This window comes from Rhinolophus ferrumequinum, chromosome 21, assembly GCF_004115265.2.
Source record: "Rhinolophus ferrumequinum isolate MPI-CBG mRhiFer1 chromosome 21, mRhiFer1_v1.p, whole genome shotgun sequence".
Lineage (NCBI taxonomy): Eukaryota > Metazoa > Chordata > Mammalia > Chiroptera > Rhinolophidae > Rhinolophus > Rhinolophus ferrumequinum.
Genome location: NC_046304.1, coordinates 25,767,542 through 25,789,810, shown reverse-complemented (window position 1 = coordinate 25,789,810; position 22,269 = coordinate 25,767,542). Strand labels below are relative to the sequence as shown.

At 33.0% G+C, this 22,269-nt stretch overlaps 1 long non-coding RNA gene and 1 pseudogene across 2 annotated transcripts in view; one reads left to right on the top strand and one right to left on the bottom strand.

Moving 5' to 3' along the window:
- Nucleotides 1-7,801: 7,801 nt before the first annotated feature.
- On the bottom strand, nt 7,802-8,117 carry LOC117013195 (U6 snRNA-associated Sm-like protein LSm3; annotated as a pseudogene).
- A 1,957-nt stretch (nt 8,118-10,074) lies between these two features.
- LOC117014046 (uncharacterized) overlaps nt 10,075-22,269 on the top strand; it is a 133,968-nt gene continuing 121,773 nt past the window's right edge. For both annotated transcript variants that reach the window (XR_004421408.1, XR_004421409.1), the window contains exon 1: nt 10,075-10,154. This is a non-coding gene — a long non-coding RNA (uncharacterized LOC117014046). The remainder of the gene's footprint in view (nt 10,155-22,269) is intronic.

Sequence of the window (22,269 nt, the reverse complement as noted above, 5' to 3'; positions counted from 1 at the left end):
GAGCATACAGGCCACAGACCAAGGAAACTACCATTTGGAGAAAGGGCTTTATTCATGGAAGAAAGGTACTATGTAAAGAGTACATGTTTCATGACTTGACTTTTGAAATTTAGATGAATCATTTAAAACTTGTTATACCGTGTTTCCCCGAAAATAAGACCTAGCTGGACAATCAGCTCTAATGTGTATTTTGGAGCAAAAATTAGTGTTAAGACTCAGTATTATATATTTATTATATTATGTTATATTATACCCAGTGTTATAGTAAAATAAGATCAGGTCTTATATTAATTTTTGCTCCAGAAGACACATTAGAGACGATTGTCCGGCTAGGTCTTATTTTCGGGGAAACACAGTAGTTGTGTTGGAAATTAATGACAACTCTTAATATGCTACTACAGTGCATTTAATTATTACGTAGTTTTTATTTTGGCACTGTTTCAAAGGTCACATAAGGGTTTGTATTTAGTCTTCATTATGATCCTTTTATTCAAGATATTAATTTTTTAAAAAGTCTTTCTCACATTGTTTTTCTTTAGTATGACTTTGTCATGTTATTATCCTATAGTAAAACACATTCGAAATATTTAATTCTTTAGGGTTGCTTATAAACTTTCATGAAACCAAAGTGCCTGTTGTAAAATCACTTGAAAGACTGGTTATTGTAGTCATTTAATCTCAGTGGTGTCATTCTTTTGTATATGATTACCACACGATTACTCTTGGTCATGCTCTTTTTAATCTCATATTTATCAATGAGTTACACAAGATTTTACTTTAGCCTTTATGAAGTCTTGGTAGTTTCTTATCTATTTCCATAGACAAATGCAGTCAATGCTTTGTAAATAGAAAGGCAGTATTAATACTGAATTTTTTAATAATAAAAAAATAAATTTAAGACCACAGACAATGAATATCTAAGGAAGCTAAAACCATAACATGAAGTATCTGTACAGCTATTAAACATACAATAAAGAATATCACTTCAGGAAATTGAAAATTAGACAGATGACCTAGACTTCTGATTCTCTAGCCTTAAACGATTTTCATGCCTATAAAGAAAAAAAAAAGAATTTTGTTTCTTAAGCTTTCACTTGATGGAACGAACCATTAGCTGCCTGGCTTCCTGTGCTCTACAATGGAGCCTTGTTATAATATCCAAGGGATCTGAGCCAGTGGATCACCTTATTGGTGAAACCACATAATAATGAACTGCTTTCTGTAACTAAACTCTTAGACTAGGTTCAAAACAACCCATCTTATACCAAATCCTACTACTCTGTAATAAACAAGCTTCAAGATAGTCAAAGGAAAACAAAAGCTATATGAAACGTACTATTTTCAGAAATTAACCTTTGAAAATCTAAGTAAATACTGATTAAAAGCAGTATTTGTTAACAAGGCAGTCGTAGATATTTTAGTACTCTTTTATAACAAATTTGTATTTTTATCTTGGTCTTTTTTCTTAATTGAAATTTATTGGGGTACAATGGTTAGTAAAATTACATAGGTTTCAAGTATACAGTTCTGTAATACATCATCTATGTATCACATTGGTCTTTCTTTTCTAAACAATTTATATGATTTTGATTCTCTGATGCTTTTCCCCAGAATTTCATCATTTCACACTAAATTATTTTACATCAATATTTATAAAACTCAATATTAAAATGTTTTATTTGGCCCCTTCCTATTATAAAGTATAAGATTGTACACGGGAAATATCATTTATGCAAACTAAGCTAGATGCCATCATCTTTTATATGTGATTCATATATACTTGAAAAGATATAAGGACATTAAATACTGATTGTTATTAATTTGTATCAAGTATTGACTTGGTATATTTTCTCTTTTTACAAACTATCATATGGTATTCATATTTAAATATTAACCATCCTTTCAAATACTGATCTCTTTTATCTGCTGAAAAAGGACCCAAGTAACCCTTCTTGCCAGCCAGAACTTTACTACATTGCTTGTGAAACTGAATTATTAAAGCAGAAGAAGGTAGGCAAAGTAAAAAATTACTTTGTGCCATCCTTGGTATAGGTCAACCTAAATTGCAGTAAAGTAGATTGATGTATTAATATTTCCATATTTTAGTCTTTAAAGTTGATTGGCAATATACATGGACTCTGTTACCATTAGACTTCAAAACATATTCCAATGCCACCTGCTGACTGACTTTGGGCAAGTTGCTTAAATTCTCAGAACTTCTGTTTTCTTTTCTATTTTAAAATGTAGAGTAATAATAATTTCATAAGAAATAGATCAAACATGAAGATCAATGCAATAGAGTACATCAAAGCTTTTTTTTTAACATCAGGCAAGGAGAAAGATAACAGAATTTGGGGTCAGGAACAATTTTAAATTTTGGCCCTCCTATTTACTGAGTAACCTTGATCATATTTTACATTGCTGAGCCTCAGCTTTATTTTCTAGAGGGAAAAAAGTAAGTAATACCTACCTAAGGAAAATATTGTGTGAGGATTAAATGCAATGATACGCAATATGTGAAAGTGCTGTATAAATTCTGAAGCACTGTCCAAATGTTAGTTGTTAGGAAACTGAACAGTAATCGACTGTAATTGTTATCTCAACATCCTGAAATTGGACCTTCAAATTTGTTTCATGTGCTGAAAAGCACTTTGAGTCCCTTTGGGGGAAAAAAATTCTATGTAGTTATTTTTTACCTAGCAAGATAAATATTGTGAAAATTTATTTTCTATTTTTTTACATTTAATGTTTATATCTTAAGGTATATGTACATTGTGAACAAAAAAAGTTATCAAAGAAACACTGAAATCTATTGAGAGCGTTCTATGTAAGATCCATAGGGCAGGGCAGGAATTTTTTTTTTTTTTGCTCTGTGTCTTTTACTCTTGTACTCCTAACATTATATTTACTGACTATGACTAAATGAGTTGAATAGTGCATTCTATTAATAATGTATTTAGTTCTGTCAGGATTTTGTCATGTGATGCTTGGCCCTTGTAAATACCTATTTCATTTGACCAATTTCTAGACTCGTGACTTTTGTCTTTGCAAATTTTTTGTTTTTATTGCCTAACATTAAGTCCCTCATACATTTTCTATTCCTTTGGTTATGGGCCAGAGAGTGTCTTTCTTTTATTCTAAAGAATGTACTTCTACCAACTTTACCTACAAAAAATGTTGGATTTTTGCACTCTGTCCGAGATGTCCATAAACAGTGTTATTCTGATACAATTGGATTCATATGAGTTGAGTTTTCATATTCACTAGTTGACTAGCCAATATGTCACTATTTCAGAAGCCTTTCGAGTCTCTTACCACCCTAGGACAAATTAATTTTTTTCTGTCTATGTCCCAATGTAATATTTATTGTATGATATTGCAATTGTGTGAGTCTGTCTTTCTGGCATACCGTGACCCCCCTGAAAGATAAGAACAGCCTCCCATATTTCCTAGCATTTATTCATCCATCCACTCACTCATCTGACATATTTTGAGAGCCTGCTTTGCATTACGAGCTGTGCTATGCTCTAGGGCTACCAAAGATGAGTAAGACGAGGGTCATGTCCACCAGGAATTCATAGCCTAATTCACATACTAGTACCTTATGGTACAGTGTGACAAGAGCTGTAATGAAGGCAAGGCACACAGCAGTGTGTGTTGAGTGTATGCATACTGGTGTGCACAATTTATGATTTTAGTTAGAGGATCTGTGAGGTAACAGCAGAATTTGTTTAAAACAGGAAACATCTTGACAAATTTTCTTTAAGCTTTTAATGAAAAAAATGCTGACATTTTTCAAATATACTCTTGAGGAAATTCAGGATATGCTGTTTTTCCTGATGTTCCCATCTTCAGATCTCTTAGCCTCTACTCTGGGTTATTTACCTACCTAAAGGAAACAAAGCAAGGACATAGCAGGTACATCTTCTGTAGTGCTTTGGAGTGGGGCATGTAGTATATTATAGTTTTCGCAACCATTAATTCATTTGGTTCTCAAAGTAGCCTGTCAAAGTCAGCAATATAGGTGGGGTTATGCTTATTTTATAAAATGAGGGAAAGGTCATGGAGCTGTTTCCACCTTTTTCTTTTTGGTGTATTTTTGTACTTTTATATTGATTTTAGTCCACCTTTGTTTGCCAGAATCTCTTTGTGAAAGGCATAGTCTTAGAATTCTGAAAGGAAGCCTTAGTATCTTACTCTTTCCAAAGGAGTGCTTTCCAGAATCATAACATTTTTATAATACTTTTATAATACATATAATAATTTTATAATACATAACATTTTTATAAACAAAGATACATTAACATCCATTAAGGAATATAAACTCTCTGAGGGTAGAAATAGTCCTAAGGCACAGTTATAATGCTTGACACATAGCAGGGGCTTAGTAATTATTTTTTTATGAAAAGAAGGAATCTTCTCAAAACAACCCAAAGAACTTAACATTGCCTTAGGTAACATTGCTAACTAGTGACATTAGAGTCAGAACTAGTACCCAGGTATCATAACTTCCAATTACAGATTCTTAACACTTTACTAACTTACCCAATACCAAAGCCTCAGTTTCTTGACTTCAACCTCTTATGATTTCGCTTCCATTTTATCCACCTATTTCCATTGACTATATGCTGAGACTTCCTCACTCGTGTAACCTTGAACACCAAAATCCTCTGATCACCTTTCTGATCTGTCCTTCTATCCTTTATTCCATTCTTCCTTCTATACCTACTCCAGTTTTCCTCCCAGTTTATCATCCTCCTTCAGTCTTTGCTTCCTTTCTTCCAAGTTTGGGCTTCATAGTCACTGGAACTATTCTCTCACTGGTGTCCTGAACTCCTATCCACCTTTGTCATTCTGCTATCTCAGTCCTGCAAAATCCCCAAACCTAGGTTAATATCACAGTCTGCCTTTGTCATTACTCCATCTGGAAAGTTGAGCCACTGCTGAAGAAGATTGTATAGTAGTAGATATTGTATAGTAGATATAGTAATAGATATAGTACGGCATCTAGATTTCAATAATTGGATTCTCAACACTGACTTTCAGCTGATGTGTTTTCCCTGACCAGTTCCCTTTCTCCCCTCACCCGCCAGCAATGGACTAAACTTCCATATTACTTCTTTTCTCAGCCACTTCCCTTCCCGGTTGATATACTTCTGGATAATCTTATCCTCTTTTGAACCATATGCTGATGATTCCTGGTCTATCATCCAACTGACTGCTCAACGTGTTGGATGTCTCAAAACATCTCAAACTCAATTTATACAAAACAGTTATTTTCTGAAATCTGTTCTTCCTGTTTCAACTGGTGACATCATCATTCATCTAGTTCTCCAAATCTTAAACTAGCAAGTCATCTGAGTTTTTGAGTTGAGCAATACTGCTACTCTCCATCTTCATTGTGATTACATTAATTCAGACCCTCATAATCTATTACTAGAGTAATATTTCTTTTTTTTTAACTTTTATTTATTTTTAAGTATGTTTTTCCAGGACCCATCAGCTCCAAGTCAAGTAGTTGTTTCAATCTAGTAGTTGTGGAGGGCACAGCTCACAGTGGCCCATGTGAGGATTGAACCAGCAACCTTGTTAAGAGCATCACGCTCTAACCAACTGGGCTAACTGGCCACCCCTAGAGTAATATTTCTTAACTACTCACTTTGCCACCAGTCTTTCCCCCAAAGTCCACCTTCTACTTTGTTGCCCATTAGCCAATCTAAAATGCAACTCTGACCACATCCCTCATCTTTAAAATCCTTCTCTATACAAGATCAAAACTCCACCTGGAGACACACCAGGCCTTTTGTGATCTAGTCTTTGCCAATATTTCCAACCTCATCTGCCAGCGTTTGCTAAACTTTATACTTCACAGTTTTAAAACCAGACCATGCTGTTTCACATCCATTGTTTTTGCTAATCCCCTTCCTCTCCTTAACCTGGCAAACTCCTACTCATCCAGATAAATTCAACTAAGTTATTTCTCTGAAAACTTACCGTGTCTTCCTAACTGCATTAAGTGTACTTTATCTTGGGCCCGCAGTGTATAACTTCAACATAGTATTTTCAACACTATGTTCAGTTGTTTATTTTTGCATCTGTCTCTTATATCAGACTTACATGATTGTGCAAAGTAAAACCTTGTTTGTCTTTGTCACTCTTGTATCTGATACATGCTTTAAAATAGTAAGTTTATGGCACTGTTTAGTTCTAATTTATGGCACTGTTTAGTTCCACAAACTGAACTGAACCATGCTATCTTGAGACTGGCTATTTTAGTTGCCTCTTTGGTTTCTTTATTATGTTGTTTATTACTGTTTTGGTATTTTAGAGTAGGCCATAACTTTAGAAATCTTCTAATTCTCTTATATTAAACATGAGGTAACTGATTCCCTGAGAGATTCGTTACCTAGACAAAGGTCACAGATAGCAACACACCGCATTGTTTTTAATGTAGTTTAATTTAGTTCATATTAACTTGACTTAGCCTCTTCCTCAAGGCATTCTTAGAGAAATTATAGATAACCAAGAAGTTAACAAATTAAGATACTCATTAAAAAGCCACTCATTCTTTGTGTCTGCATCCAACCATAGAGTTTATTAGAAGTTGCACATGTTGGTGATAAAAGATTTTAGTGATAATATGTTTACTTGTTTTATTGTTAACACTATATACAATAATTCTTCATTAAGTTTTCTTCTCATTGACTAACACACATATACAAATAAACCTTAATAAATTACTGCAACCAGCAGTATTTTTCTAGGTAACCTATGTAATTATTAGTGTGATATGCCTTCCCTAAGTCTTTTTCACCTTATTTTTTTCCATAGGAATTTTTTTAAAAGCTTTTTCCAAGAATTCTGTGCTGATAAAAATCCAGAGTCTTCCTGAATGTTAAATTAAGTTGCACAAAATCCCTTTGCCATTGCTTAACTGAATCAGAGTACAGACGAGAAGAAGAAAATTTATGTCACCGGTGACAGTGCTGCTCTTAACCATTTAAAAACCACATTAATGGTTTATCAGACTTCAGTGAAGAATGAAGGTAAACTTATTTAATAGCTACATTGATTCCTTGTCACTTTTTAAAGCCTTCAATGTAAGTGAGGCACTTTTTAAATTTTCATGTGAATTATAAAATGAAAACCAATTTTTAAATTGCTTTTTAATATGTGCTCCAGTGTCTTAAGAATTGCAAAGGGAAAAAAAATAGAACAATCTCAAACTCTCTTCAAAACAGAAATGTATAAATAAATGTCACATTAGGACAGATGAGGTATTGATCTGTGTCTGATAATGACTCCCACAAAAAATCATTTCAAGGCACACAAATCCAGGTCCCATGCTTTGATACGCTTGACCTGGGTAAAGGATGGGCAGTAACTCATGGAAGCAACCCGCATGATAAAAGTAACTAGGTTCCACCAGCTATTCCTAAGAAACAATGGGATAGATGCTTATATATAAATAAATGGCCCATAAACTCACATCCTTTTAAATCATAAAAGGAAACATCTAATTAAATTTTTAAAAATCAGAAATTGTCTGGAAAAACAATGAAGCAAATCAGCTCCTGAAAAAGAGTGCTGCATCGTGGTGATCACATTTATTGGACGGGTTGAAGAAAAATTAAAATGCAATTTAGCTTAAGAATTTGTAAGTTACCTGCAAATCAACTCATTTCAGGAGTGGAAGAATTCTTGGTCATTTCTTAATATCAAAATTTACATAGATTTTTTGGAATATCTTCTACATTTAAAGAGACAATCACAAAGTTTCCTATTTTCCATAGAGTATAAATTATTCATTCCAGCCAACTCTCAGTGGAGGGGCAACTAGTAGTACAGCACCATCTTCCAGGACAAAGAACATCGGAATAGTCCATTTTGTTGATTTGTAGATCTCTTCATATGTTTCTTCATCAATTTCTATAGTCACAGTTTCTTCCACATCTCCCAGTATCATATTTAAATGTTGATCAGAAGCATGTAATCTACCTCAAAACTCTGTCATTTCTCATCGTCACATAAATTTGCTCATCCAGGCTGAGCCCAATGAGACCCAGGGTGTCTTCTATGGAGCTGGTAGTTTGTTGCTGGCTCACATCATCCACCATGTTTCCCCATGTCCTTTTTTGCATAAATGTATCAGGTTGCCTAGTAACCTTTTATAATTTCCCAGCCACTTTCAAGTCTGCTCATCGTATTCATTTTTATTCTGCCAATACCTGTTTCTAACGTTGGATAGAAGGGAGTAAGCCAAATATTATTTATCCCAGGCCCTGCTTTCACCTAGAAATCTGAACTCCACTCTTCCTAGAAGCAGTAGGGACAAGGAGAAGCAGATTACTTGTATTCCAAAATGCTGACTTCAAATAACCAAGCACCTATTATTTACCCATTTTCAACATCAATGTATTCATCTAAACTCTTTTCTACCTATCCATTTAAAATCTGAAGGTACAAGTTCGATGATACTATCCATTCATTCAATACTTAAGTATAAAAGACTTAAAACTATAACTTGGGATTTTTTTCTTTTTGTTGCTACCTCCTCAAAGTTGGACCATTCATGACATGTCTGAATATTTACTTTGGTTACAAATGTCTGCAGAAACATATGGTCAGATCATATGGTTTTAATAATGTTCCCGTTAGTACTTTGCAGCTTTGACCAATTTCAATATTTTTTCTGGAATTGGAAATTCTTTCTTGTGGGAATGTACTCATTTATCAAAAAATGAATATGTGGTTGTTAAAACTTTTTGGCTTAGTGCAATATGGAAGATTGTAAGAAGCTTTTTTGAGAACTACAACTTTGCGTAGATTCAAATTCTTCCCATTTCAACTGCATACCCTTGAGCTTGAAGTAAAAAGCTCTGTTGTTAATTTTTTTTTCCTCAGCTACATCATGCAACGTCTCCTCATTCTGAGTTTCCACTCATCTTTTTACAGTGACTTCCAGGCACAAATGTAATTCAATCCCAAAAGAGACTGGGAGAGTACAGTGTATAAGAGAGGTTCTCTTTTGGCCTATTGTCTCCTCTCTGCCATAACTGAACACTTCTGTTGTGTGCTAATATTAATTCCTACAGAAGGTAGCGTGTGCTCACTCAACACCTGGAACTCACGTCTTTCATGAAAACTTGGAGTTCTCACTTTACACAAAAAGCAGTCCAACACAAAGAAGATTGTCCTTGTATATTTGAGATTTGTTTGGTGGATTGTTCGACTAAAGAGTATGGAGAAACTTTGTGTCCTGAAACCAGATATATAACAGTGATACCTATTATTGTTATGAATGTACTGTAAAAGGAATGGTCTTCTGCAGATGTATTACAACGTGAAAGCTTGAGCAAAATTACTTTGCTATTTCTAATTGTGGAAAGATTACATTCTCATATTTGCATTATTATCAAATTTTTGTTTTAAAACTAACATGTTAAATTTTTGAAAGGTACCCTTTCACAATTAATGTAGATAAATTTTCTTATTGTAGGATATGGAGATTTATTTAGCGTGTTCTCATTTATACATGGTTTTATTTGAAGACAAAGAATTACATTTTTCTCTTGAAAATAATTTTGATTGTTAGGAAGGTACTACACCAAAGGGACTGGAGCAAGAGTTTTGGATTTGGATTTTTGAAATCCCAGCCTACTGCTTTCTAACTTTAATTTGTACTCCCTGATACTGTTTCCTCGTGCATAAAATGAGGACAATAACACCTCATAGAGTTGCTATGAGAATAAAATAACGAATTTATGTAGTAGGCATTAGTAAATGTAGGCTATTACTCTTTTTTTTTAAACTTATTTTCTGTACTCTTCTGTGTTAGACTAAAGACTGTAAAAGTTAAATACGTTAAACTAATGGTTTTCAAAAACATCCAGTGTTAATATCCACTCCACTTTCTGTTAGACCTTTATAAGTGAAATTGAGATGTTGAATCTGGTAGTTCAGGGTTTATGAAAGGCCTCTTTTTATTTTTTGTAGGCATGGAGACAGGTTTATCTTTAAATGCCATCTGGAATATGAAAGAATGTTCTTTAACCAGCTACTTGCAGTGTAGAAATTGTATCAACGAGTCTCTATTCCCATGTCCTTTAATTGGTGCTGAAATAAGTGATCCTAGAAACATTGCTAAAGCAAGGGTAAGTTTATATATGTTTGTTCTTGAAATTTAATGTGGAGCTTGCTTATGCATAACTATTCTTATGTTATGAAGATATATGAAGTACTGCTATGCTGCAAATAATTATATTAATAAGGCCCATTCTCTTTTAATAAAAAAAAACATAAAGCATGATATACTATTAAAGATGAACTCTTTCTAGATATAGTGCTTTAGTAAATTGTCATTAAACCATAAGTATCAAAGCCAAAACTAAAAAGCCATTTAGTGTGGCAGCATCGAAAAATTAGACACATTATGCTTCCACATTGCAGTTGAAATTACACTTTATAAACTTGCATTGTTAAAGTAATTCTGTCTTACCTCTTTGTGTGTTTTTAAATCTGCTCATTTAAGCCTAATCAGGATTAAATATACATTCGAGATAAAGACATGACCCCAAGATTAGCCTTGTAAAGTAAGGATCAGATTTCCACTCAATATAAACTGCTGGAGCACAACCCTAAACCAAGCAGATTCAAAGTTATAATAATACTGTAAACAATTTGGTTACAAATACAGTTCCATCAGAGGATGGAAGTGCTTTTAGCAAATATGTTCTATGAATAAGACTTGATATGTTCTTAAAGAACTATGAATAACATCACTTTAAACAAAGAATTACATTTTTCTCTTGAAAATAATTTTGGTTCTTGGAAAGGTACTTTAAAAATATCAAATCCCAAGTAACTAAATGTAGTAAGATTTTTAAAATTTTGTTTGTTTGTTTGTTTGTTTTGGTGTAATATAGTGTGGCAGGTAAGAATGTAAACTCTGCAGTGAGGCCAGTTGGATAACAAATTCTACTTCTGCCTCTTTATTAGTTCCATGACCTAGAGCAAGTTACTTAAATTCTCTGTGCTTTGGTTTCCTTTTGTGCAAAACTGGGGAAGTAATAATACCTAACCAGTAGGGTTGTTATGAGGATTAAATGAGTTAATTCCTATAAACCACAAAGAATAGTGCCTGGCATGGTATAAGAGCTCATGCAACAATAATCATATTGACAATAATGCATTATTAATTTAAAAGTCTTTAGTTTAAAAAGTACAGGATCATTCATTATCCCAATATTAAATAACGTAATTAGAGATTAGAATATTTATGTTTTAGTATTTAAATTGTCTGACGATGGCTAGGCACATGAACAATTTAAACTTTAATATTCCTGTTTTAGCATCATGAAATAGTGTCATAGTCCCTTAGCAACAAGAAATGCTGTACTGCTGTGGATTTTATAAGGTGAGTTTCAATATTCCAAGGAAATGCCATTTATAAGCAGACAGTTAATTGAATGCTCACAGGAAGAGCACAGTTAAGTACTACTCCTTTGTGAGATGGTGAATTATGTCTTACAATGAATACTTCTCTGTGGGAAAAAAAAAAAAAAAGAGCTTGTCTTACTTCCAAGGAAGGTAAAATTGGCAGTATGGGAACACTGAAAAATTCTGGCAGGGTTATACATTTTATTTTTTTAAATTTACTCTTCCCAATTGGAAATGTAATAAAAATTTTATAACAAGGTTTCGTTCCATTGTCTTGGCTGATAAGAAATTTAGACAGGAGCAAGTATAACCTTATTTTGATTGGGACCACTGGGAATTAGCTTTCAATTGTAACTTTCTCTTTTATAGTTATGCCCATATCATATCCATCCATATCACACTCTTATATTAGTGAGTTAGGAAATTACATCATTTATCCTAAACATAAGCATTATTAACTGAATTTAATCATCACCTATGTTACAGAGCAATAACTTTTTATTATCTTGTTCAATCTCACCTAATAGTATCATACCCAAAATTCAGATATTATTTTTTATTTGTTTTAATATGATTCTTTTTAAATATTGAATTTGTTTGGGAATCTGAAATCTGAAATGACTACATGCAAATGTTCTGTGCAAATTAGTTCTGCTGTTTCTGGCTTTATGAAGGTGGTTTTTGTAGCTATTGTTGGCAGTCTTATTGATGAAAATGAGATGTGCTCTAGAGATGTTAATATTTTTAATGTAGATATATCATATGTAACTTATTAGCTTATGGAACATATACTTTTTTATATTTTTATTACCACACAGAGTAAACAAACTACATTTTTCTCTGATTTATAGTTCTTAGCATATCTCCTTTTCCCTTTATCTTCAAAAAACACCCATTGAATATTAGCTTTTTATTTTCCGAAAATTTTCTTGTTATTTCTCTCAAATTTAACAATTTATAATCCTTCTTTCTTTTTTTGCTACTTACTATTTATATTAAATTAGGGTTTGCATACTAGTATTCCTTAAAAGACTGCATCAATAAAAATCACCTCCCTCCATAAAAATATTTTATCTGTTGTATGTGGTGTAACACTCTTACTTCAATAGAAAAGGTAGTGGGAATGTTTTTACATTTTACATGTATGGCTTGATGATAGACCTACATGTATATAGCCTGAAGCCCTTATTTCAGTGGAAACAATGTTAGAAGACCAAGAATAAATCATTGACAAGGAAGAAAATCTGACAAAAAAAAAAAAAAAACCCAAACTATCATAGCAAGCACACACATCCTATTTGGCAACTATTAAAAGAGAACATTGTGTCAATCCAAAACACATATCCTCTTCAGTTAAGATAGCACTTCTGCTGAAGAATTAGATATACCCTGGGATCATTATGTCACTGCCACAGCAATATCTCTAAAGCACAGTGAAAGATGAACTGAAAATCTTAGATTTCATCCTAAGATCCAAGAGTAATGACCATTGTTCAATAGGAAATTGGTAAAAACTTGCTTTCTTTCACATCTCCCATGATTTTAAAATGCTCTTTTTTAATAATTCATTCACTCATATTTCACTAAAGCTTCAGAAATTTTGTTTGTTGTTACCCTTGGAATTTATCTTTTTAAACTTCTAGATTCTTTAGAAGATAACTTAATACTATTGAAGATAACTTAATACATTCACATATTTTTAGAGAGCTTTAGTGAAAGGATTAAGCAATTATACTTTATTATAATAGACCATCTAAATTTTTTGGTAATTATTTTAAATAATTGCCTGATTCACATTTATTGGGTATTTTCTCCAGTGAGTTAATTTTCTACATATTTGTTGTTATGCGAATCTTTTAGTACTTTTCTATTTTAATCTTAAACTCACACACTAACACCCCTTAATTTCAAACTAATCACTTCAAATCTTTCTTGATGAGTATGTAACTCTATGTTTAAGAATGCAACTCCTGATTATTTATAAAACGATATATACTTGTGATAAGAACTATAATTTAAATAACTTCTATCCGAGGATGAAAGAACTGAAATACCTAACATTCAAGATAATTTTCACTTTTAGCTTTATGTATTTAGCAATGTTTTAGGCTATTTAGAGGATACTGGGAATATTAATTTCTCAAGATGAAAAAGTCCATTGAAATTTAGGAAATGCTTAGAACCTATATGATGAAAATTATAAAACTTTTCTGAAAGATATTAAGCAGTGATTTTCAAGTTGAGGGAAGAGTATGAACGTCTACTCCCAAGAATTCCTACATAATGAGAGCAACTACTGGTGGAAGTTTGTACACATGTAAATGACATGGAGGCTGAGAAGATTTTCAGCTCCATTATAATCTTATATGTAGACTTTCATTATAATCATATATGTAGACTTTCATTGACTGAAATGTTATGCAGCACATGACTGTACTAAACTGTACACTTAAAAATTGTTAAGATGGTAAATTTTATGTTGTGTATTTTACCACAATTAAAAAAAGTATCCCCACAGCACATTGAATATTTTCTCTGAACTTGCAGCTCCCTAGGAAATCTCTATTCCCAGAGTGCATGTAGGAGCTATTTGATTTAAATCAGAGTGAAAATAAATTTTTAAAATAGCCCTACCTCTAGGACAATAGCAATCTCTGGCAACCTCACTTACCTAAGGCTTTGATTTCATTTGGGGCAAACAAGAATCTCGCCAGGAATTTAACAAGAAATCCTGGAGAAGTAGAAAGCCATAGGGAACTTTGAAAACTTCTAGAGTATTCCTGGCGATTTAAAAGTCTGCATACATGAATGTGCATGTTCACAAAAGACACAGGAAAGGAGAAGATACTAGTCATTCCCCTCTATATGACTTTGAAGTACCATGCAAGAAGGAAGTGAAGAGTTGGTCTGTTTTATAAACTGCCTGAAGTTTGCAGGCATACCTTCTCACACAGATTCCCTCGGCAGAGGATGGAAAGAAAAGGTCAAGGTATTTCATGAAATCTGACTGGTTATTAGCTGACCACTAAAATTACAGTAGCTCAGAAGTGCCCCCTAGTAACCCAGACTGTGAAATATTTCTTTAAGATCTTAAAAGTAAAATAAAGCTAGAAGAGAACTCAGTGACAGAGAATACAGAACCTACACAATTATGTAGTCCAAGAAATTGCTAAACACATAAACGACAATAAAAAACAATAGCATACTCAAGAGGAACGGATCAAATGCCAGAGTTGTTACAATGTATTATCTAGAATATCCAATTTTCAACAAAAAATTTACTAGACATGCAAAGAAACAGGGATGTATGCAAAACACACGTGGTAAAAAAAACAGCCGAAGAAAATGTCCTTGAGCTACCCCAGATTTTGAATTTAGTAGACAAAGACTTTAGATTAACTATTATGTTTATACAGTTGACCCTCGAACAACACAGGTTTGAACTGCATGGGTCCACATATGTGTGCATTTATTTCAATAAATATCTATACTGTTTTTAATCTGTAGTTGAGTTCGGAGATACAGAGAACTGACTACAAACATTGATTTATGTTCATTTTATATAGGGTACTTGAGCATCTGTGTATTTTGATATCCATAAGTGTCCCTTGTGGATACTCAGGGACAACTTAACTTTTTGGGAAATCAAAAGCTGTTTGTGGATTTTCGACTCTGGGAGGGGTATGTGTCCCTAAACCCCATATTCAAGGGTCAACTATAGTACATATATTTGTATTTTCAAATTTATATATGATATAAATATGTTCATAAGCTGTGTCTCCAATCTATTGATGAGCCCATTGAGGCATTCTTTATTTCTGTGACAGTGTTCTTGATTTCTAGCATTTCCTTTTGATTGTTTTTTAGAATTTCCATTTCTCTGCTTACATTATCCATTTATTCTTTTTTTTTTTTTAAAAGATTTTTTATTGGGGAAGGGGAACAGGTCTTTATTGCGGTACAGTGTGTACTTCCAGGACTTTTTTTTTTTCCCCAAGTCAAGTTGTTGTCCTTTCAATCTTAGTTGTGGAGGGTGCTGTTCAGCTTCAAGTTGTTGTCCTTTCAGTCTTAGTTGTGGAGGGCACAGTTCAGCTCCAGGTCCGGTTGCCATTGTTAGTTGCAGGGGGTGCAGCCCACCATCCCTTGCGGGAGTCGAACCGGCAACCTTGTGGTTGAGAGGACGTGCTCCAACCAACTGAGCCATCAGCTCAGCTCAAGGTGCCGTGTTCAATCTTAGTTGCAGGGGGCTGAGCCCACCATCCCTTGTGGGACTTGAGGAGTTGAACCGGCAACCTTGTGGTTGAGAGCCCACTTTTTCCATTAGAGCTCATAGCATATAAATCATATATGTTTTAAGTTTCCAGTATAATTTCAACATCTCTACCATATCTTAGCCTGCTCTCTCTCTTCAAACTCTTTTATTTTTAATTAAAGTATAGTTGACATACAACATTGTATTAGTTTTAGATATACAACATAGTGATTCAACATTTACATAACTTACAAAGTGATCACCATGATGAGTATAGTAGACATCGATCACTGTACAAAGTTATTACAATATTATTGATTGTATTTCCTAGGCTATGCATTACATCCCTGTGACTTACTTATTTTTTAACTACAAGTTTGTACCTCTCAATCCCCTTCACCTATTTTGCTTTTCCCCTGCTGTCCTCTCCTCTGCCAACCTTCAGTTAGTTTTCTGACTCTAAGTCTGTTTCTGTTCTGTTTTGATTGTTTGATTGTTTTGTTTTTAGGATTCCATGTATAAGTGAAATTATATGGTATTCGTCATTCTCTGTCTGACTTATTTCAATAAACGTAGTACCCTCTAGCTCCATCCATGTCGTAGCAATGGCAAGATTTAATTCTTGATTATGGCTGAATTACACATACACATACACGCACACACACACACACACACACACACACAGACACACACACACACACCACATCTTCATTACACATTTATCTCTTGATTGACACCTCGGTTGCTTCTATATTTTGGCCATTGTAAATAATGCTGCAGTGAACATAGGGGTGCATATATCTTGTTGGATTAGTCTTTTTTTTTCTTCAGATTAATACCCAGAAATGGAATTGTTGCATTATATGGCGATTCTATTTTTTTTATTTTTATTAAATTTACTGGGGTGACACCGGTTAGAAAAATTATGTAAGTTTCAAGTGTACTATTCTATAATAAATCATCTACATATTGCATTGTGTGTTCACTACCCAGAGTTATTTCTCCTTCCATCATTGTATATTTGACCCCCTTTACCCTTTTCTACCACCCCACTCTTACCCTCAGGGAACCACTAAACTGTTGTCTGTGTCTATGAGTTTTTGTTTGTTTATCTTGTTCCTTGGTTGCTTTCAGTTTTATATACCACATATGAGTGAAGTCATATGGTTCTTGACTTTTTCTGTCTGACTTATTTCACTTAGCATGATAATTTTAAGATCTATCCATGTTGTCGCAAATGGCAGTATTTCATATTTTCTTATGGCTGAGTAATATTCCATGGTATATATGTACCACATCTTTATCCAATCATCTGTTGAAGGACACACTGGTTGTTTCCATGTCTTGGCAACCGTGAATAATGCTGCAATGAACATAGGAGTACATATATCTTTACTGATAAAGGCAATTGCATTTTTAATTTTCTGAGGAACTCCATACTGCTTTCCATGGTGGCTGCACCTGTTTACAATCCCACCAGCAGTACATGAGGGTTCCTGTTCTCCACATCCTTGCCAACACTTGTTATTTCTTGTCTTTTTGATAATAGCTATTCTGACAGATGTGAGGTGATATCTCATTGTGTTTTGATTTCCACTTTCCTGATCATTAGTGATGTTGAACATCTTTTAATGTCTGTTGACCATTGGTATGTCTTCTTTGGAGAAATGTCTATTTAGATCCTCTGCCCATCTTTTAATTGGATTATTTGGGTTTGATTTCTTTCTTTCTCTTTTCTTTTCTTTTTTTTTTTTTTTTATGTTCAGTTGTATGAGCTCTTTATATATTTTTAATATGAAATCCTTTTTGGATATATTGTTTGTAAATGTTTTCTCCCATTCAATAGGTTGCCTTTTGGTTTTGTTGATTTCTTTTGCTGTGTAAAAGCTTTTTAGTTTGATGTAGATTAGTTTATTTTTGCTTTTGTTTCCTTTGCCCTTGAAGACATAGCCAAGAAAATATTGTTAAGAGCAATGTAAAAGAGTTTACTGCCTGTGTTTTATTCTAGGAGTGTTATGGTTTCAGGTCTTACATTTAAGTCTTTAATCCATTTGGAGTTTAGTTTTGCATATGGTGTAAGAAAGTGGTCCAGCTTCATTATTTTTTGCATGTATCTGTCTAATTTTTCCAGCACTATTTGTTGAAGAGACTGTCTTATCCCCATTGTATATTATTGCCTCTTTTGTCATAGATTAATTGACAAAAAAACCGTGGGTTAATTGCTGGGCTTTTTATTCTGTTCCACTTATTTATATGTCTGTTTTTGTGCCAATACCATATTGTTTTGATTACTGGAATGTGATACCTCCAACTTTGTTCTTTTTCAAGATTGCTTTAGCTATTTAGGGTCTTTTGTGGTTCAACATTAATTTTGGAATTATTTGTTCTAGTTTGTGAAAATTGCCATTGGTATTTTTATAGGGATTACATTAAATCTGTAGATTGTTTTAGGAACTATGGACATTTTAACAATACTAATTCTTCCAATCCATGAGCATGGTATATCCTTCCATGTATTCATGTTTTCTCCAATTTCTTTCATCAATGTCTTATAGTTTTAAGAGTAGAGGTGTTTTGCCTCCTTGGTTAAATTTGTTCCTAGGTATTTTATTCTTTTTGATGCAGTTGTAAATGGGATTGTTTTCTTAATATCTCTTTCTGATACTTCCAATACTATGTTGAATTAAAGTGGTCAGAGGGGACATCCTTGTCTTGTTCCTGGTCTTAGGTGAAAAGCTTTCGGGTTTTCTCCATTGAGTATGATAGTATGTGTGGGTTTGTCATATATAGTCTTTATTATATTGAGGTATATTCCCTTTGTTGAGTTTTTATGATAAATAGATGTTGAATTTTGTCAAATGCTTTTCCTGCATCTATTGAGATGATCGTATGATTTTTATCCTTTGTTTTGTGGTTTCTTATGTTGATTGATTTATAGATATTAAACCATCTTGGCATCCCTAGAACAAATCCCATTTGATCGTGGTGTACGATCCTTTTAATGTATTATTGAGTTTAGTTTGTTGATAATTTTTGCATCTATGTTCATCGGGGGTATTGGTCTGTATTTTTCTTTTTTTCATAGTGTCTTTGTTTTGTTTGGGTATCAGGGTAACGCTGGCCTCATAGAGAATGAGTTTGAAAGTGTTTCTTCCTCTTTCATGTTTTTGGAATAGCTTGAGAAGGATAGGAATTCTTCTTTAAATGTAGAAGTCACCTGTGAAGTCATCTGGTTTATTGGGAATTTTTTTGATTACTGATTCAATTTTGTTACTAATAATTGGTCTGTTCATATTTTCTGTTTCTTCTGGACTCAGTTTTGGAAGGTTTTATATTTTGAGGAATTTTTCCGTCTCTTCTAGGTTGTCTAATTTGTTGGGATATAATTATTCATAGTATTCTCTTACGGTTCTTTGTTTTTCTGTGGTGTCAGTTGTAACTACTTCTCTTTCCTTTTTGATTTAATTATTTGGGCCCTCTCTTTTTTTCTTGATTAATCTGACTGAGGGATATCAATTTTATTTATCTTTTCAAGGAAGCAACTCTTAGTTTCGTTGATCTTTTCAATTTTTTAAAATCTCTATTTATTTCTGCTCTGATCTTTATTATTTCCTTCCTCTACTAACTTTAGGCTTTGTTCTTCTTTTTCTAGTTCCTTTAGGTATAATGTTAGGTTGTTTATTTGACATTTTTCTTCTTTCTTGAAGTAGGCCTGTATAGCTATAAACTTCCTCTTAGAACTACTTTTGTTGCGTCCCATAGATTTTGGAATGTTGTATTTACATTTTCATTTGTCTCAAGGGTTATTTTTTTTAAATTTACTCTTTGATTTCTTCACTAACCCACTAGTTGTTTAGTAGCATGTTGTTCAGCCTCCACATATTCCTCTTCTCCCCCCTCCTGCCCCCCGTTTTCTTCTTGTAATTGAGTTCTAGTTTCATACTATTGTGATTGGAAAAGTTGCTTCATGTGATTTCAGTCTTTCTAAATTAATAAATGTAATTGTTTGTGGCCTAATATGTGATGTATCCTGGAGAATGTTCCATGTGCACTTGAAAAGGATGTGTATTCTGCTGTGTTTGGATGGAATGTTCTGTAAATATATTAGGTTCATCTGGTATAATGTGTTGTTTAAGGCCAATGTTTCCTTGTTGATTTTATGTCTGGATGATTTATCCATTGCTATAAGTGAAATGTTAAAGTCCCCTACTATTATTAAAATACTGTCAATCTCTCCCTTTATGTCTGTTAATATTTGCTTTATGTATTTAGGTGCTCTATGTTAGGTACATATGTTTAAAAGTATAATATCCTCTTCTTGGATTGATCCCTTTATCATTATGCAATGCCCTGTTTTTCTCTTTACAGTCTTTGTTTTAAAGTCTATTTAGTCTGATAAAAGTATTACTAACCCAGCTTTGTTTTCATTTCTATTTGCATGAAATATCTTTTTCCATTATTTCACTTTCAGTCTGTGTGTGTCCTCAGATCTGAAGTGATTCTCTGGTAGGCACTCAATGTATGGGACTTGTTTTTGTATCCATTCAGTGACCCAATGTCTTTTGATTGGAGCATAAATTCATTTACATTTAAAGTAATCATTGATAGTTATGTACTTATTGTCATTTTATTCATTGTTTTCTGGTTGTGTCCGTAGTTCTTCTGTTTCTTTTTCTCTTGATGACTTTTTAGTGTTATGTTTGGATTTCTTCCTCTTTATTCTTTGTGTATCTATTATAGGTTTTTGGTTTGTGGTTACCATGAGATTCATATACAACAATGTATGTTGATAGCCATCCATTTAAGTTGATGATTGCTTAAGTTTGAAAACATTCCAAAAGCACATTTATACTTTACACCCCCACACTTTTTATGATTTTGACATTATATTTTACATCTTGTGTGTATGTATTCCCTAATTAGTTATTGTACATATAAATGATTTTATTTTACTAACTTTGTTTTTAACCTTCATACTAGTTTTATAAGTAGTTGATTTACTCCTTTCACTAATGTTTGCTTTTACCAGTTAGATTTTTTCTTTTCTGTATTTTCTTATTTTTAGTTCTGGCCTTTTCTTTTCTGCTTAAAGAAGTCCCTTTAACATTTCTTGTAGTGCCAGTCTAGTGGTGGTGAACTCCTTTAGCTTTTATTGGTCTGAGAAACTCTTTATCTCTCCTTTGCTTTGAATATATTGTGCCACTCCTTTATGGCCTGCAAAGTTTTGCTTTGTTTGTTTGTGTGTCTTTTAGTATGCCTAGTAATTTTTTTCTGAAATCTACTCCAGAGGTGGTATTGTAGTTTTCCATCAATAAAACATTTTTAAAATACAATTTATGGTATCTGCATCTAACCTCTTCCATATTTTATTAATTAGTGCTTATTTAGGTAAGAAACAATTATCAAACCTAATTGGATCCAAAGCACTTTAGGAATATGAGTAAAACAGAATCCCTTCAAGTTACTTAGAAAGGTCATTGGTAGAAAAGCTTAAGCAATGGAACTACTAAATCTCCTATGACATGATTTTATTATGTTTCCAGGGTTTGGAGATCAAGCCAATTGATTTAAAACATCTCTAAAAACTTAAATACATGCAATTCATAAAGAAGTTTGGTCTATTATTTTCCTAACTGATCAGACGAGTCAGCTGTTAAAAAAGGTAACTTTTGTGTAATAGGGATTTTGTGTATTTTTTAAGGGAATCCATGTTAACACATTTGATAAACTTTTATCTTTAATGCGCCTTTCTGGAATACCAGTCTGACCTCAATCTGAACAAAGCCTCAATTGATGTTTGCAGGAGGTAGCTTGCTCATTTTCTCAGCCTGCATGTTTATTAATGAATGTTAATCAGATTCATCATTAAAGATTTCATCTGCCACACAGACATATAATTGGCTATGTCTGAGTGGCCACTTTTGTCTTGAGCAGATTGCTAAAACTGCATCAAGCATCATTAGGCCAAAATGATGACCTTATTAATTTGTCCTTTACTTGTTTTCTAACAGAGTAGGTCTTATTATTATGCAAGCACACTATAAAGAACAGTCATAGAAAAAGGTCATATGAACTCCTCTTAGTTCAAAACAAGCTTCTATATTGAAGGATGCATAAAATAATTGCTAATTCTGTTGATTGAACTGTTTCCTTTTATGTATAAGATAGAACACAATTCAGAATCTATGGGTTAAAAGTGTACAAAAGTGAGAAATTTGTAAGCATTGCTCTTCTAACTTGATATATTTTATTATCCACTTTTATTGATGAAATGATACCGAGGGAAAAAATATTAAATATATTATCTAAACTTGCATGTTAGTTTTCCCTTAAAGTGAATTAATGAGATAGAAATAAGCAGAAAATAATCATAAAAGTTTAATTTTTAAACAATAAATTTACAAATCTACATTTTTCCCTACAACACATTTTTCTTAAAATCATATTTACTGACCCACAGAATTTTATCTGTAAAATATTCATCTAAGATTTTGACTTTCCAAAAGATTATATGTGTGATGTCTTTCTTGTTCAATTTCTGTTATTGTGATTAAATAAATTTAGTGGTTATGAAATGC